Raw genomic sequence first — 16,065 nt, forward strand, 5'->3', positions numbered from 1 at the left:
TTGAAGTAATAATAACTGGTGGAAAGAGATTAATGCTAATAAGTCCAAAGAAATGAAAAGAATAAATAAAAAGATAGTTGAAAGATAGTATTTAACTCTCCATAACCACGGCACGGTGGTGCAGTGGTTAGCACTGTCACCTCACAGCAAAGAAAAAAAAAGGTTCCAGGTTCGAATCCGGTCCTGGGCCTTTCTGTGTGAGTTTGCATGTTCTCCCTGTGCTTGCGTGGGTTCTCTCCGGGTTCTCCGGCTTCCTCCCATCATCCAAAAACATGCACCTCAGGTCAGGTTACCTGGCGCCGCGCTAGTGGCAGCCTGTTGCAGCAGCTCCCCCCTGAGAGCCCCCCCTGAGAGCCCCCCTGCTGTAGTGAAGACATTTCCCCTCAGGGATTAATAAAGTGTATAAATAAATAAAAAAAAATCAAATTTAGGCTCGAAGCAGCTACACAGGTCATTTTAAGACACATTAATAAAAAGCCCAAAAAGAAACAGTTAGTAAGGTTAGCATTTAAATTTCTAATTGGGCCTAATTAATAATTTAGCAAATGATCAATTAGGCTAATCACTGATGAGGTTTTTGCATTTGGTGCTGCACACGTAGCATCTTTGCATCCAGTCAAAAGACACCTGGAAGGAAATGAAAGCTAGCCAATCAAGGAATCTTCGTGGAATGATGATGACGATGGACTTCTGTTTTAAGAGAGCTTGAATGGGAGTCTGTGGAGCCCGCCTCCTGGTGGCCCTGGGTGGTGTTGCAGGTTAAGGCACCGCTGCTCTGGCCTCAGAAGGTATGTCCTTTATCTACAGGCTGTGGTCACAACTGTAGCGAGTGAAACATTTTGCAGCTCTAGCGACATCGGTAGGACGTTTAGGAGGTATTTTCTCAGACTTGGTGGAGAACTATACGATACAGAACAAAAGAGGAGTAAATGTTGGACGAGCTTTTGTCAGACGACCAGAAACACATCAAATGAACGCTAACGTTGCTTCCTGTCTGCTAGCTGTGCTAACATTAGCAATAGCAACGTTTAAAGTCGATCAAGGCCGACAATGTGACACGTATACACAGAACAAGCACCAACTACGTTTCAGTCAGGTGTTCCAGGACCCACTGATACAACCTGCAGGTCAGGAAAACAAACAACCAAACAAACAACCAAACAAACAAACCAAGGCTTTAAGTATGCTGTAAACCAGGTAGTGGTCAACATGAAGACCTTTTCATGAGCAGGTCTTTCTGAGTTTCTGTATCATCCCAAAGTACTTAAATCCCACCTCAAACATTTCAATTTGATCCGTAAAATGCCTGTTTTTCTTTTCAATGATTGTCATATTTTGTAAATGTTGCTACCACAACATTTCATGTTTCTAAATGTCATTAAATCCCATTGATCTTGGATCTGGAACAATCTGCTTTTCATCTTGATAAAATCCCTCTGAACAAGCAGCACAACACAATGTTGAGCCTCTTGCTGCTTCTCAAATAACCTTGAGTTACATAACAGCGAACAACGACCCTGCGGACAAAGAACATCACTCATCTCCCTACCACACTCCTGTACCGGCTCCCAGGTTGCTATTGGTAACCGCAACAGATGGATGATGGGATTGCGATTGTGATGAAGGTCCCTTGAGTTGAGTGACATCAGCCAGGCGAGGAAAAGACTCAAAAAGACATCCAGAGGAAACACAAAGCCGTGGTTCCTCCTCTCCTCCACCCATCATCACCATCATCATCCTCACCCCGTCGTTGGCCGTCAGCCTCGACACCCACGACCTCTCAGTGAATAAAAAGGACGCTGACATCATCCCCTTCTGGCATTTAGCCAGAAAAACCCACTCTTTCTCAACACATGTTCACACCTGGAGCGTCGGGCTGACGAGCAGCTCCAGTGAGGACAGCGGGAGACGGACCTGCTGCTAACGACACTCAGCTGCAGCACGAAGTCACGCATGATGTACAAAGCACTTTAACTTGGTCACGAGGGGCCGATAATCACACATAGGTAGATGTCATTCACAGTTATAATGTGTTCAAGGAGCATTTCAACATGTTAACATGGAGTTATTGCTGCAGATTTCTACATTTTGGGGCAGTTGTGAAAGTAAAAAAAAGTCTTCACGAAGGCTGCAGTTACTGAATCTGTTGATAAATCAATGCTTTGGGACTTAATGACTAATAATGGAGTCTGTTGAATATGAAGAATACGCCACATAGCAGCAACATATTGAAGGTATCAGCAGATAAATTAGAAAGTACCTCTGAGAACATATACAAAGACATCCACCAACACAAGTCAGTAAATAAATATTCACTGATGAAGGGAAGCCAACCGGTCCTGAGTGATGACGTTAAAACAAACCCTCTGGTGTAATAATGTGATTATAACAACTGTTAGTTTCCAACTAAATAAACATGTCATCTAAATGTTTTCATATTGTGGAGCAATTCACTCTCAAAATATTAAACTATTTGTTAGCGTGATCTCCGTTTCCATGGCAACACATGGGGTATGACTAACAACTGGAAAACAATCAGTAGACTCTTATGTAACGTACAAATGTTTACTACTCCAGGAAGTAGTCCGACCCTTAGCAACCACCCTACCAACAGAGAGGATTTCTAGTCTCCAACTGAATAAATACAGAAAAATAGAAACACTAAACTGATCAGCTAGCTCAGTCTGGTTGGAACAAAGATATCTGATGAACAAAGATATCTGATGAACTAAGATATCTGATGAACAAAGATATCTGATGAACTAAGATATCTGATGAACTAAGATATCTGATGAACAAAGATATCTGATGAACTAAGATATCTGATGAACAAAGATATCTGATGAACAAAGATATCTGATGAACTAAGATATCTGATGAACAAAGATATCTGATGAACTAAGATATCTGATGAACAAAGATATCTGATGAACTAAGATATCTGATGAACTAAGATATCTGATGGTCATTTCGCAGGAACAAGGCGGAGCTAGATGCAGCTAAAAGCTAACCTCCATCTGCATATCTGGATAGTTATTTTTCATTTACACCACCTGGTGAGGTGTTGTATGACACCGGATGACTTTAAAGTAAAAGCTGAAGGAGCTGCAGGTCCCTCCAGGACAAATCAAAGTTCACTTCATGAAGCCAAACACAAAGAAGATTCTGGTTCATTACGAGCTTTATCTTTGTAGTTCTGATCATCATCTGTAACATCTCAGTTCTGACAGCTGACATCTGAGACCACAGAGACATCAGTCATGTCATCACGTCCACGACGGTAAGTACTGCAGGTCAAAGGTCATGAGCTCACGCCATGGCAGCCCTCATTGGACGCCGTGAGGCCGCCGTTTATAGATATCTGGCTCTGTTGTGTTACATGTTTGTTGCAGGTCATCAAGTGAAACTGAAAAAAAGTTTAATAATCTACATTAAACAAAGGAATATGAGGTTCTCTTCCTGAGTGGTGACTCGGCGGCCATTTTGAGAGCAGTTCACTGACACTTCTTCGTTCTTTTCTCCAAGTGGGTCAGAAGTCAGTCAGAGGGCATCAGCTAGCTGACGGTTTCACATCATTCGGTTCTGATCCGGAGGTTTACTGAAAACTTCTTTATAGCGATCTCACGTTCCTTTATCACCTTGGTGAGTGTGATGTCGTTATTCAGGAAGCAGTGAGGTGGAATAAAGAGCAGGAGGTGTGGTGGAGAAACAGGAGGAGTTCTCCCGACCTCTGCATCCTTTATTACTGACAATTAAAGTCTGGATTCACACTTAATGTGACGGTGATGAATGGATGTGAACAAATGTTTCCCTGCAGGTGAGACTAAAGAACAAACGTAAACACTGAGAGGCAGCGACGGGATGGGTGGAAGTGTGCACGGTGAACTACAAGCCTACACATGCACATACAGGACACCGCTGCATGGACTTCATATGCACACAAACAGGTCACATGAACAGGAGCTGGAGACGGAGCGCTCCACTCAGCTCACGCCGGAGAGCTTTCACCGAGAGACGGAAAATAACTCGTTCGCTGTCCGTCACGCTCCATTCAGAGTCTCCTGCACGCGTCCGAACTCGTGTCCGGGTCAGGTCCCGTCACCGAGGCCCGTCACCGAGGCCGTCACTGAGGCCCGTCACCGAGGCCGTCACTGAGGCCCGTCACTGAGGCCGTCACTGAGGCCGTCACTGAGGCCCGTCACCGAGGCCGTCACTGAGGCCATCACCGAGGCCCGTCACTGAGGCCCGTCACTGAGGCCCGTCACTGAGGCCGTCACTGAGGCCCGTCACTGAGGCCCGTCACTGAGGCCCGTCACTGAGGCCCGTCACCGAAGCCGTCACCGAGGCCCGTCACTGAGGCCCGTCACCGAAGCCGTCACCGAGGCCCGTCACTGAGGCCCGTCACCGAGGCCGTCACTGAGGCCCGTCACTGAGGCCGTCACTGAGGCCGTCACTGAGGCCCGTCACCGAAGCCGTCACCGAGGCCCGTCACTGAGGCCCGTCACCGAGGCCGTCACTGAGGCCCGTCACCGAGGCCGTCACCGAGGCCCGTCAGAGACCGGCTCGACAGAAAAACAACAGAACCGGGACGTTATCCTGTCGCGGTGATGAAGATGCTTCGTTACACTTCCTGTTCTCTCTCTGGCTGTGGAATTGGTAAAGCTTCGTCCGATTTCCATCGTATCATCGCATCAACTCAAACCTCCCCCATTCTCCCCATCCTCCACCCCCCATCCGTCCCCCTCCCATCCTCCACCCCCCCATCTCCACCCCCCATCCTCCACCCCCCATCCTCCGCTATCATCACGGTGATGGAGCCGACCGCACAATCCAGCTATCAGTCCAGCAGCAGTTATCTGATGTGAATGTCAACATCGTGATGCTGCACACACACACACACACACACACACACACACACACACACACACACACACACACACACACACACACACACACACACACACACACACACACACATGGATCTGTGTAAGTGGATGAGTTGTTTACCCCAAATGGTTATATTCTCATTTTATGGTACTAATAGAGACAAACTGAACTTGTTCATTTCTATGTCTGGTAGATAGATTTGTTTTTTGTGATTTGTATATATTTATTTTATAGAAAGGGATGATGGCTTGGCAGATTTCTCTATAAGATAAAAATAGATGTATCTTGTGATTTCCCAAAATCAGATTGATTTAGTTTTTCTTGCCCTGATAGATTAAATCCAAGAATAGATTTAGATTTTCTAGAATTAATACAATATAGAAATATACATTTAATTGTGTAATTTTTCATCAAAAAGATTTATTGCGATTTCTTTTTTGTTTTTAAACAGAAAGTATATTGTGTTTTTCTGTCTATTATATATTTTCTATGTTCAGCAGATAGAAAACAAACACTTTGTGAGTTTCTATATTATAAAAGAAAGATTTACAGCTGACAGATAAAATCTATCTTTAGTTTTGGTTTAGTGTTTTCTGACCCTTGATGAACACAAAAACAAAGAAGTTTTGATTATCTACATCAAATATAATGGAAAAAAAAAGACATTTTCTAGGAAAGGACAACAAAAGAAATGACAGAGATCCTGTGATTTACTAATAGATAGATATAGTAGGTGATTCTCTTCATCTAGAAAATATATTTTAGTTAAGTTTTTACATGTAAATGATAAGCTATAATTTATGATTCATAGATAAGATGAGATGTTATTCAATTTACCCACAAGAACAGAAAGACTTTGTAATATTCAACAACTAATATGAAAAAAAAAAAATCAAGCCAGAACAATGCTGATCTATCTTTCACCTCCAAGTATGTTTTTGTAAATGCACGTCCACCAACAGTAAAACCAAACGTCCATCAGTCTCTGGTGAGAAAACCACAAGAGTGATTTCACATGACGGACACTCGGTCCAGCAGCAGCGATGACACGAGCAGCTCCGAATCAGCGAGCTGAGCACCAGAGCTGAGAGCCACGCTGCAGCGGATCCTCTTATTTTGCTCATGTTTTAAAAAGGAAGCCTTGGCAACAGCACGTGTGAATCTTCCATCGCCATCTCCGCTGCCAATAAAGCAGCTCTGAGCATATGGCAGCCTGCACGGCACATTTCACACCGTCTGCATCCCAGACAAACACACACAGCAGCAATAAAGTCGTCAGTTTGTTGACTCACCAGAGGAAGAGTGTGAGGAGGGAAGGAGGGAGAGCAGGCAGAGCAGGAGGACGCTGCCTCTTCCTCGGGCTCTGCTCCGGCTGTGGGCAGCGAGCTGCTCAACACAACCTCCTCCCTCACTTTCTCTCTCTCTCTGCCAGCGCTGCTCAGGCTCGCTGTGTTCAGACAGATGTTCACCTGGAGAGGCAGAAACCCACCAGGCTGTCCGGGAGGGAAGAGAGGGAGTCTCTGCTGAGCTGCACTGCCTGATGGGTAGGACTCCGTTTATTTACATGTCACTTTATGTGTTGGGATCAGCTCTATTAGATAGATAGATGACAGATAGTTACTTTATTAATCCACAAGGGGACATTTTTTCACTACAGCAGCATTATAGCTAACTAACATAACCACTAACAGAGTTTAGGAGCTTTATTGATGCTCTGAGTACAGATGGCTGCTGTCGCTCAGCAGAAATGATGCATGTTGACTGAAAACACAAACCAGATTGTCCCTGTTCACGACATCGAGAATATTCTGGAAAAAAAGGCACATTTGTTTGAAGACACGATGATCTTCAACATCTATCTAAGCGTCAAGTTTTCATCTGTAACAGAAATATTGTGCTGTGCTCACAAGAAAAGCAGATTTAGTCTTTAGAAAACGTGGATGTGTTCGTGCCTCCATCTTCTAACAGCAGTGTGAAGAACAAAGAGCGTGACTTCGTCTGAAACTTGTTTCCATACTTCTAACCAGCGGTTTTGCTCTGAGCTGACGAGCTGTAAACAGTCTCATCACATCAACATCACTTTACGAGGTCAATGTGTTTCCAAACAGTTACGTGAGGATTCATTTGTGTCCACCTCATGAATGAAGTCCTTTCAGCCGCTCTCCTCTCAGCTCTGCTTTGCTTTCCACCGACTCCATTATTAAGTGAGACTAAAACAGCAGGTCGACTCAAGTTCTCATCAGAATAATAAGACTAAAGCTGAGGGTCACAGAATGACGTCACACGGACCCGATCTGGTGCTACACATTTAATCTGAAAAGAATAAAGTCCAGTGGGTCATTGCTACGCAGTGTTTTCTGCTCACACGTCTGACAAGAGAATCGTTCTAACTCAACATACACAGTAATACATGTCAGTAAAACACCGTATTAACTATCTAACAATCAAGAACCGTGATACAACCTTGTAAAAAAACGAGCCCTCACACCTGCACCCGTCGGGCAGCCAGCGTGTCGGGGTGGACGCGGCGGCGGATGCATGTGCCACATTTCGTGCATCCTTTGAACTTAAACATCATCTTCTTGTGTCACGGCGAAACATCAAACTTTATCGCATCGCCATGGCGACGCCCTTTGACGAAAACACACGGGTTTCCCAATATATTATCATCAATGTGTTAAGAGTATTCTGACCCGATTTGATGTTCATGTGATCAACCAGCTCAATGTGAAAGTATGAAAAGTGTTATATCCTGCTGCCAGTAGGGGGCGCTATGACTATGACTAAATATTACCATCCTGATATCTAACATCAAAATCACAGCAACTTGTAGTTTCATGGCGAGATGCTCAAAATGTGACCTTGTGACGGTACGAGACTAAAAGTCAGACGACTAGCAGACATGTTACGATGACAGTCTGTTACAGTCTCAGCAGCCTGATGTAGAGAAGACACCCTGATGTAGAGAAGACATCCTGAAGACACCCTGATGTAGAGAAGACACCCTGATGTAGAGAAGACATCCTGAAGATACCCTGATGTAGAGAAGACATCCTGAAGACACCCTGATGTAGAGAAGACACCCTGAAAACACCCTGATGTAGAGAAGACACCCTGATGTAGAGAAGACACCCTGAAGACACCCTGATGTAGAGAAGACACCCTGAAAACACCCTGATGTAGAGAAGACACCCTGAAAACACCCTGATGTAGAGAAGACACCCTGAAGACACCCTGATGTAGAGAAGACACCCTGAAAACACCCTGATGTAGAGAAGACACCCTGAAGACACCCTTATATAGAGAAGACACCCTGAAAACACCCTGATGTAGAGAAGACACCCTGAAGACACCCTGATGTAGAGAAGACACCCTGATGTAGAGAAGACATCCTGAAGACACCCTGATGTAGAGAAGACACCCTGATGTAGAGAAGACATCCTGATGTATTAGTGGTTAAAAGACTCTGACAGAACTTCTATATCATTCATGACGGGGTCACAGATCAGTTCCTGAACATCAGAAACTAAATCTGCCAGACAGACACATCAACCAATTCACAGCTGATCACTGAAATCTGCATCCAGCATATGTCCACATATTTCATACCATTAAACCCCTTCAAGGTCAGAAACCTGGATTTACGTTGCTACATAAACATGGAGTTCCTCCAGACTCATCGCAGGCGAGAAGTTGTCCTGTGTTTCATATGTAACGTCACCCGAACTCATTTCCATACAGAAGATCAGGAGAGGAGAAGAGCAGCGCAGGTGTGGAGAGTTCACTGTTTTGTGATGTTGGCTCTGCAGTTCATGTTTGAAGAGGGAAACACACACACACACACACACACACACACACACACACACACACACACACACACACACACACACACACACACACACACACACAGACACACACACACACACACACACACACACACACACACACACACACACACACACACACACACACACACACACACACACACACACACACACACACACACACACACACACTTCCCCCGTGTGTGTCCTGCCTGAGTGCCTTCATTTGTTTCTGCAGCTGAAAATCCTCCTCGGCTGTGAAATGAACGTGTACTTCTTGAAGCCGTGATTCTTCCGGCTGCAGCACGCTGCACCACTTCTCTGTCACTTAGCTATTTCCAGAACAGACGCCGTGGGTGTGAAGCTTTTAACATTCAGAAAATGTATCACTCATTAAACATGTATAGTGTTTTCTCCGAGCTGCAACCTTACAAACAAGTCAGAGAGGTAAACCAAGAGGGAACATTAACTTTGTTTTCAGGAAGTTTTGTTCGAGAGTGTCTAAAACTGTTTCAAAGGCTGCTCAGTGTGACGCTCCCATCGGGGAACAGTTACATCATCTGGTCCTGCTGCAGGCAGCATCTATCGGAGACCCGCAGCAGACCCCAGAGAGGAAACCAAACCCGGCGACACCACAGAGTCCACTGGGACCAAAGTCGTTATCACAAGCATCCGAACCAGGCAGGAAGTCTTCAGGAAGGTCCAGAGGCAGGCGACTGCTGCCGTTTCAAAATGTGGGGAGAAGAAGAAGAAATAAATTACGAGATCAAGATGCCTGAAAGTAGACGGAAGTATTTCAATATAAAAGAGCAGCGAGAAGCTGTAAACCTGTTTTAACTTAAACATGATGGAAACTAGATAAGAGAATAAAAAAATTGAATTCATCGCAACTACTACATTACGTGTCATTGTTTTCGAAGCTTTCAGTGTCTTCAGGATTTCACTGACTATTTATGATCAGAAATGTTGATTTTGGAGCAGATTTGATCAAAAACTATGATATAATTTGTAGAGTTTTAAGTGAGTTTTTCTATTATCTTACAATTCCAGGAATTAGAAAAAAATGCAATTCGAGAAAGAAAAACGTGGTGTTTTTTTAAGTACTACATTTAATTAGAGTGCACACCACATTTCCCACAAACACCGTCACTTCCTGTTTCTCCTCTTGTTCCGGTTTCTCCGGTAAACAGTTTTATTTGGTGATGAAAACAGGAGCAGAGACTTTCTGACAGTTATTTTAGTTAATAAAGGCAGTTTTGTTTGAAAAGATTTACTTTATGCCATTAATACTTTCAGCACAGATTCAGTTGACGTCATGTTTTGTGGAAAAATCGTGACTTGAAAAAAATTGCAAGCTCCCACAAATATTGCAGAGTTTGGTTGAAGTTGCATTAATTATTGCGATCGCAAGATTTTGTTAACAGCAATGTCACAGTTTTTCTTTTCTTTTTCAAAGCCTGCCGTGTTTCAGTACCAACACTCGCTGAGAGCCTGATTTTTCAGTCTTGCACTACAAAACCCACCTGACTAAACACTTTTATGGTTATTTTAAGGCAAAGTAAGTTCAAGATTTTGGATTTATACACAAAATATCTAGTGACTTCAGACATAATGTGTTTATTTACTTGCTAACGTCAAGAGAAATCTAAGAAAGTCCTGAAAAGAGGAATGTTGAAATGTTCTCAGCGAGATGTAAATTATTAAGAAACCTCTCCCTGTGAAGAAGAGTAACCTCCCCTTCACCTTTGAAATGATAAATATCTTCAAGGGCATGCCAAGAAAAGCTGAGGTGCATTAAAGATGGAGAGTTCAGTGTTGGTGTGTTTGGTTGGCTGCAGGGTAAACAGTGCAGAACTCCAACTCTCTGATGTGTGAAAACAAGTTCAGATGAAAAGATTTTTGGGTTTCTGCAATCTGTTCCTGGAACATTGTTCAATATAAATTGTAAAACAAATTGAGTAAGAAGAGAACGTGATTCAGTGTTTGTCTCAGCTGATGAAGTCAAACTTCCTCTTCTGCTTCTCACTGATATCTGTGATATTCTCCATCTCCATCCTTCTCATTCAGACACTGATAACCTTCTGGAAAGAGTTGTTGTGTTACTGTAACGTGTTCAGCCTTTAATACCATCCAAGCTTGTACAACATATTGGTGCTAACCCACTGAAGCGGGCAGGAAATGCGAGCAGGTGAACACAGTGTGTTGGAGATGTAAACGCTGTGCTGTTCAGCGACCAAAATAGTCAGATATTTGGGTTGAAGTTTTGTCCTGTTTTTCTGCCTCCATTTCTTCAAGATGGCGGTAAAAAGGAAAGCTCCAGAGAAGTGGTAAAAGTTGCACTCGGGGGCTCAAAGGTTGATCTGATGTAATGAGTTTGGGCCTCTGGAAGAGTACGATGCACTTAGGCTGCTGCGGAGCTGCAGAGGAAGCAGCGATGTGGTGCATTAAGGAATAAAGGAGGAGGAGTGACAGGTAGAGGGACACGCAGAGGGAAAACACATTAGAGCTGGGGTATTGGTGTTTCAATGTATACGAAGGAGGGGGGGCAGATATGGCACAAGAACATTCTCCCAACAGCACTCAGACACATTTGCAGCGCTGCTTGGAGGGCTTTTATTTTTTATGCCCTGGTTCTTCCTGGGTGAAGCCTGTCTTTACAAAGCCAACTAATGGTGGTGTTAAATGGGGTGGGGTGTTGAAATTAATCAGCACCTCCTGAAACCCCTCAGCTTTTTTTTAAAGGCAGACTACAGTGAGAGCCCAGCAAGGGTTAAATCTCTCCATTCATCTGACAGGAGTTCAGCCTATTGATCTCATGACTGAGTCAACAGAACAAGTTCCAACATCACTTTTACAGACAGTAACGTCGCTGCATCTCCTCCAACACACAGAAGTCTGACACCTGGATTGTGTAAAAAGATGGAGGACATGACAGAACACCGATACTGATATTTGGTAAATCAAGCAGACCGATAAACTGATGTAGAACATTTGTAAAAAAAAAAAAAATCTTTGTGTTAAAATGTGGAATAACAAACCCGAACGGAAAACCTGAAGGTCGGGGAAACACTGCATAACGAGTCGCTATGGCGTGAGACCAACTTTTATGACCAATCAGATCAAGCTGTGGGCGGGGCGTTGCTCAACACAGAGTGGTGACTGCAGACTGACAGAGACGCTGCATCAGAGCCAGACCTGCATATTTAAAAATTCACTTATTTTATCTGCAATTGAACGCAACAAATACAGATAATCGTAAAAATGCTAAATATCGGTACTAACAAGATAGATAAATTTGACTTTATTAATCCCACAGTGGGGAAATTTACTAGTTTAATTGGTCGACCCCTTAACAGAACCAGAACTGGGTGAGTCTGGAGTAAAGAAACAAAGGACATGAGATCATCAGAGGCTGAACACACGCTGTTCAGAGCACACGTTGGTAGCTGATAATACCCAATGACTGTAAAGAGTTACACTAATGAGGCAATAAATTATGAGCACCAGCCAACAGCTCCGACCCGCCAAGGTCTGGACTCTGCAAGAGTCAGTCAGGCATCAGCAGGAGATCCTTTGGGGTCCAGGAAGTTCTGGTTGGAGCTGCTGGCGATCTGAGTGGTTCCAGCTCCGTCCCCAACAGAGATCTGATGGTTCCCTGATTCACACACCTTCACATGCCATCAGATAATCAACACTATACAACCAGTAGTTCTGACCCAGAGATCTGATTGGTCAACTGAACATCTGGAACAAATCATCATGACATCACATTCTGCTCATCACTACAAACATCACTCCACCTCCTCAATGTGAATTAGAATAGAGTTTCATATAATATGTAATATAATGTAGTTTCTACTTGTTATAGTTCTATTAAATGACCCATTTGGTGAAGTCGGGTCTCTTTTGGTCCTTTTTGGTCGCTCCGAGCACCCGTACCGTAACACCACGGATAGTCACGCACTTACAATCCTAGAGGAGGCTAGCTGGACCGGTTTGGGTTGAACACATGACACGGAGCTAAAATGTTAAAAACACATGAGAACATGGATATCTTTGTTCATCAGATATCTTTGTTCATCAGATATCTTTGTTCATCAGATATCTTTGTTCATCACATATCTTTGTTCATTAGGTATCTTTGTTCAATAGATATCTTTGTTCATTAGGTATCTTTGTTCAACAGATATCTTTGTTCATCAGGTATCTTTGTTCAACAGATATCTTTGTTCATCAGGTATCTTTGTTCAATAGATATCTTTGTTCATCAGATATCTTTGTTCAACAGATATCTTTGTTCATCAGGTATCTTTGTTTCATCTTTGACATCTTTGTTCATGTTCTTTGTTCTCAGATATCTTTGTTCATCAGATATATTTGTTCATCAGATATCTTTGTTCATCAGATATCTTAGTTCATCAGATATCTTTGTTAATCAGATATCTTTATTCATCAGATATCTTTGTTCATCAGATATCTTTGTTCCAACCAGACTGAGCTAGCTGATCAGTTTAGTGTTTCTATGTTCTGTATTTATTCAGTTGGAGACTAGAAATCCTCTCTGTTGCTAGGTGGTTGCTAAGGGTCCGACTACTTCCTGGAGTAGTAAACATTACATACGTTACATAAGAGTCTACTGATGCCTCTGATTGCAGTCTGACAGCGACCAATAACAACATTAAAGCCTCTCATGTAATGTTGCGTAATCATTTTGTATCTGAGTGGTCAGATGCGGCTCAGCGGTTTCTTCCTGTCCTCGTGTCGTCAGCGCTCACTTGTGTGTCTGTTCACCACTTTGCTTCGCTCCTCACACATTGACTGTATTTCAGGGCTGTCACGTTTAATTCCGGTTTCCAAGACAACAGGTGAGACGTTGTCCATGCTCATCGATGAGTGAGAGGGAATTATATGGAAAAATAAATTTACTGCAATTATTCATTCTGTTGCAAAAATATCAGACATTAAAATAATTCTCAAGAATTCCTGATTTTCTGTGGTTTATGTATTTTCCACAGCTGGTTGAACATAATCAATAATATTCACCTTGGGCTTTGTGAAGGATGTATGTGACCATTTTCTGAATTTCTATTCATTAAAGCATTTTAAATTTTCATATAAAAAAAAGCTAAAAAAAGGTTTCATGCTTTACTGAGATGGAAAAGATGATGAATCTATGAAAGAAAAGCAGCAAAAATGAGGACGACACTAAAAACAAAGTATGTTAGAAAGGAGCTGGGCTGATGTGTCGTATATGAAGTTTGTGGCTTGAAGATTCAGCTGCACCCGATTAACATTAGGGCGGCACGGTGGTGCAGTGGTTAGCACCGTCACCTCACAGCAAAAAGGTTCCGGGTTCAAATCCGGTCCTGGGCCTTTCTGTGCGGAGTTTGCATGTTCTCCCTGTGTTTGCGTGGGTTCTCTCCGGGTTCTCCGGCTTCCTCCCATCATCCAAAAACATGCACCTCAGGTCAGGTTACCTGGCGCCGCCTAGTGGCAGCCTGCTGCAGCATCTCCCCCCTGAGAGCCCCCCTGCTGTAGTGAAGACATTTCCCCTCGGGGATTAATAAAGTGAAATAAAAAAAATATAAAAAAAATAACGCTGGCTGAGCTGAACACTCAAATGTATTGTGTGTCTCTAATGGACTCTGAGAGCAGAAGGAACGTTTGGAGCACAAAGACTCTCAAGTCACGATATTTGGACCAACATGAAACAAATACGACATCATCACCGACTTATTGGTGACTGTGGACAGAATCCTTCTGTCGGGATGTTTCCTGACTCTTGGTCAGGTATTTGGGCCAAAGCAGCATTTTTCCTGGACAACATGTGTGTGTGTGTGTGTGTGTGTGTGTGTGTGTGTGTGTGTGTGTGTGTGTGTGTGTGTGTGTGTGTTTGAGTGTGTGTGTGTGTGTGTGTGTGTGTGTGTGTGTGTGTGTGTTTGAGTGTGTGTGTGTGTGTGTGTGTGTGTGTGTGTGTGTGTGTGTGTGTGTGTGTGTGTGTGTGTGTGTGTGTGTGTGTGTGTGTGTGTGTGTGTGTGTGTGTGTGTGTTTGAGTGTGTGTGTGTGTGTGTGTGTGTGTGTGTGTGTGTGTGTGTGTCTGTGTGTGTGTGTGTGTGTGTGTGTGTGTGTGTGTGTGTGTGTGTGTGTGTGTGTGTGTGTGTGTGTGTGTGTGTGTGTGTGTGTGTGTGTGTGTGTGTGTGTGTGTGTGTGTGTGTGTGTGTGAGTGTGTGTGTGTGTGTGTGTGTGTGTGTGTGTGTGTGTGTGTGTGTGTGTGTGTGTGTGTGTGTGTGTGTGTGTGTGTGTGTGTGTGTGTGTGTGTGTGTGTGTGTGTGTGTGTGTGTGTGTGTGTGTGTGTGTGTGTGTGTGTGTGTGTGTGTGTGTGTGTGTGTGTGTGTGTGTGTGTGTGTGTGTGTGTGTGTGTGTGTGTGTGTGTGTGTGTGTGTGTGTGTGTGTGTGTGTGTGTGTGTGTGTGTGTGTGTGTGTGTGTGTGTGTGTGTGTGTGTGTGTGTGTGTGTGTGTGTGTGTGTGTGTGTGTGTGTGTGTGTGTGTGTGTGTGTGTGTGTGTGTGTGTGTGTGTGTGTGTGTGTGTGTGTGTGTGTGTGTGTGTGTGTGTGTGTGTGTGTGTGTGTGTGTGTGTGTGTGTGTGTGTGTGTGTGTGTGTGTGTGTGTGTGTGTGTGTGTGTGTGTGTGTGTGTGTGTGTGTGTGTGTGTGTGTGTGTGTGTGTGTGTGTGTGTGTGTGTGTGTGTGTGTGTGTGTGTGTGTGTGTGTGTGTGTGTGTGTGTGTGTGTGTGTGTGTGTGTGTGTGTGTGTGTGTGTGTGTGTGTGTGTGTGTGTGTGTGTGTGTGTGTGTGTGTGTGTGTGTGTGTGTGTGTGTGTGTGTGTGTGTGTGTGTGTGTGTGTGTGTGTGTGTGTGTGTGTGTGTGTGTGTGTGTGTGTGTGTGTGTGTGTGTGTGTGTGTGTGTGTGTGTGTGTGTGTGTGTGTGTGTGTGTGTGTGTGTGTGTGTGTGTGTGTGTGTGTGTGTGTGTGTGTGTGTGTGTGTGTGTGTGTGTGTGTGTGTGTGTGTGTGTGTGTGTGTGTGTGTGTGTGTGTGTGTGTGTGTGTGTGTGTGTGTGTGTGTGTGTGTGTGTGTGTGTGTGTGTGTGTGTGTGTGTGTGTGTGTGTGTGTGTGTGTGTGTGTGTGTGTGTGTGTGTGTGTGTGTGTGTGTGTGTGTGTGTGTGTGTGTGTGTGTGTGTGTGTGTGTGTGTGTGTGTGTGTGTGTGTGTGTGTGTGTGTGTGTGTGTGTGTGTGTGTGTGTGTGTGTGTGTGTGTGTGTGTGTGTGTGTGTGTGTGTGTGTGTGTGTGTGTGTGTGTG

Source organism: Brachyistius frenatus, unplaced genomic scaffold (genome assembly GCF_029030835.1).
Source record: "Brachyistius frenatus isolate BFR_SWC_R1_liver_20210118 unplaced genomic scaffold, ASM2903083v1 Contig_466, whole genome shotgun sequence".
Classification (NCBI taxonomy): Eukaryota; Metazoa; Chordata; class Actinopteri; family Embiotocidae; genus Brachyistius; species Brachyistius frenatus.